We start from the raw sequence: 3,083 nt of genomic DNA on the forward strand, positions 1-3,083 counted from the left end.
CCAGCACAAAAACATCCTGTGGCGTACTGCACTAGCATCAATTAGTCCTCGTGATATGCAACTTTTCAGAGTCAGGAACCAATACACACAGTCAGTTAGGAAAGCAAAGGCTAGCTTTTTCAAACAGAAATTTGCATCCTGTAGCTCTAACACCAAAAGGTTTTGTGACACTGTAAAGTCCATGGAGAATAAGAGCACCTCATCCCAGGAAACACTGTCACCACCGATAACGCCACGATAATCGAGAATTTCAATAAGCATTTTTCTACAGCTGGCCATGCTTTCCTCCTGGCTACCCCAACCCCGGCCAACAGCTCCACACCCCCTGCAGCTACTTGCCCAAGCCTCCCCAGCTTCTCCTTCACCCAAATCCAGATAGCTGATGTTCTGAAAGAGCTGCAAAACCTGGACACGTACAAATCAGCTGGGCTAGACAATCTGGACCCTCTCTTTCTAAAATGATCTGCCTCCATTGTGGCAACCCCTATTACTAGTCTGTTCAAACTCTCTTTCGTATCGTCCGAGATTCCTAAAGATTTGGAAGCTGCCGCGGTCATCCCCCTCTTCAAAGGGGGTGACACTCTAGACCCAAACTGTTACAGACCTATATCCATCCTGCCCTGCCTTTCTAAAGTCTTCGAAAGCCAAGTTAACAAACAGATCACTGAGCATTTTGAATCCCACCGTACCTTCTCCGCTGTGCAATCCGGTTTCTGAGCTGGTCACGGGTGCACCTCAGCCACACTCAAGGTTCTAAACGATATCATAACCGCCATCGATAAAAGACAGTACTGTGCAGCCGTCTTCATTGACCTAGCCAAGGCTTTCAACTCTGTCAATCACCATATTCTTATCGGCAGACTCAACAGTCGATAAGAACAACCGATCAATCAACAACCGATCGCTGCCCGCACCTGCCCGACTAGCATCACTACTCTGGACGGTTCTGACTTAGAATACAGTGGGGAGAAGAAGTATTTGATACACTGCCGATTTTGCAGGTTTTCCTACTTATAAAGCATGTAGAGGTCTGTAATTTTTATCATAGGTACACTTCAACTGTGAGAGACGGAATCTAAAACAAAAATCCAGAAAATCACATTGCATTTTATTGCATGACATAAGTATTTGATCACCTACCAACCAGTAAGAATTCCGGCTTTCACAGACCTGTTAGTTTTTCTATGTGGACAACTACAATACCTAGGTGTCTGGTTAGACTGTAAACTCTCCTTCCATACTAATATATAGCATCTCCAATCCAAAATTAAATCTAAAACCGGCTTCCTATTTCGCAACAAAGCCTCCTTTACTTACGCTGCAAAACATACCCTCGTAAAACTGACTATCCTACCGATCCTTGACTTCGGCGATGTAATTTACAAAATAGCCTCCAACACTCTACTCAGCAAATTGGAAGCAGTCTATCACAGTTCCATCACTAAAGCCCCATATACCACCCACCACTGCGACCTGTATGCTCTTGTCGGCTGGTCCTTGCTACATATTCGTCGCCAAACCCATTGGCTCCAGGTCATCTATAAGTCTTTGCTAAGTAAAGCTCCGCCTTAACTCAGCTCACTGGTCACCATAGCAACACCCACCCGTAGCATGCGCTCCAGCAGGTATCTCTCACTGGTCATCCCCAAAGCCAACACCTCCTTTGGCCGCCTTTCCTTCCAGTTCTCTGCTGCCAATGACTGGAACGAATTGCAAAAATCGCTGAAGTTGGAGACTTATATCTCCCTCACTAACTTTAAGAATCAGCTATCTGAGCAGCTTACCGATCGCTGCAGCTGTACACAGCCCATCAGTAAATAGCCCATCCAACTACCTACCTCATCCCCATGTTTTTATTTACTTTTTTTGCTCTTTTGAACACCAGTATTTCCACTTGCACATCATCATCTGCACATCTATCACTCCGGTGTTAATTTGCTAAATTGTAATTACTTCGCTACTATGGCCTATTTATTGCCTACCTCCTCACGCCATTTGCACACACTGTATATAGACTCTTTTTTTCAATTGTGTTATTGATTGTACTCTTGTTTATTCCATGTGTAACTCTGTGTTGTTTTTGTCGCACTGCTTTGCTTTATCTTGGCCAGGTCACAGTTGTAAATGAGAACTTGTTCTCAACTGGCCTACCTGGTTAAATAAGGGTGAAATAAAAAGTAAATATACAAATATCGTAACTTTATTGACAACACCTAAATAGATACTGTCATTAACGCGGTTCTTCAATAATTACACAGAATTCTTAATACTGTAGCTGTTTTGTTAGTCACATGTTCAACTATCATCAGCTGATCCAGGAAATCATTTTCTGAATGCCAGTCAAATGACAAACATCACGACATGCAACAACCAAAGTGCTTCTTCATTCATTACTCTGGTAAAGACAGTTATGCCGTGCTCCACGTTGGATCCAACATCCCTACTTTGGTCATAATGTGTAGAGAACTGTTCCATGATGGATGGGCTATTGTACAACACACAGAGCTATTTTCCTATATTTGTTGTTAGGTGAAGTTATGGGTCCTACAGTAGGTCTATGTTATTGTTAGTGTAAGTTATGGGTCCTACAGTAGGTCTATGCTATTGTTAGGTAAAGTTATGGGTCATACAGTAGGTCTATGCTATTGTTAGGTAAAGTTATGGGTCCTACGGTAGGTCTATGTTATTGTTATGGGTCCTAGAGTACACTATGTATGTCATGCAACAACAACCAAAGTCCTTCTTCGTTCATTACATAGGTAGATTTATTGTTAGGTGAAGTTATGAGCCAATTTAGCAAACCGTGTACAAACCCTCATTGTCAGGCTGATGGAAAAGCTAGCCAAAGAGCATTTTACTGGTTGAAGTGTTTTTTAAAGTATAAAGCAGTTGATTTGCGATGATGACACAAACATTATATTAAGCAGGACGTTCAAACAAGCCTTAAAATTATAATCCAAAGTAGTGTGAAATGCACTCATAAGCAACCTGGAAATGGAGGTTACTCCCCTGAGTTTTCCCCTGTTCACATTCAGAATACATTGTGAAAACTAAAATCTTTGCTCACCATTTTTGCTCCAGGC

The sequence above is a fragment of the Salvelinus namaycush genome, unplaced genomic scaffold (genome assembly GCF_016432855.1).
Source record: "Salvelinus namaycush isolate Seneca unplaced genomic scaffold, SaNama_1.0 Scaffold164, whole genome shotgun sequence".
Classification (NCBI taxonomy): domain Eukaryota; kingdom Metazoa; phylum Chordata; class Actinopteri; order Salmoniformes; family Salmonidae; genus Salvelinus; species Salvelinus namaycush.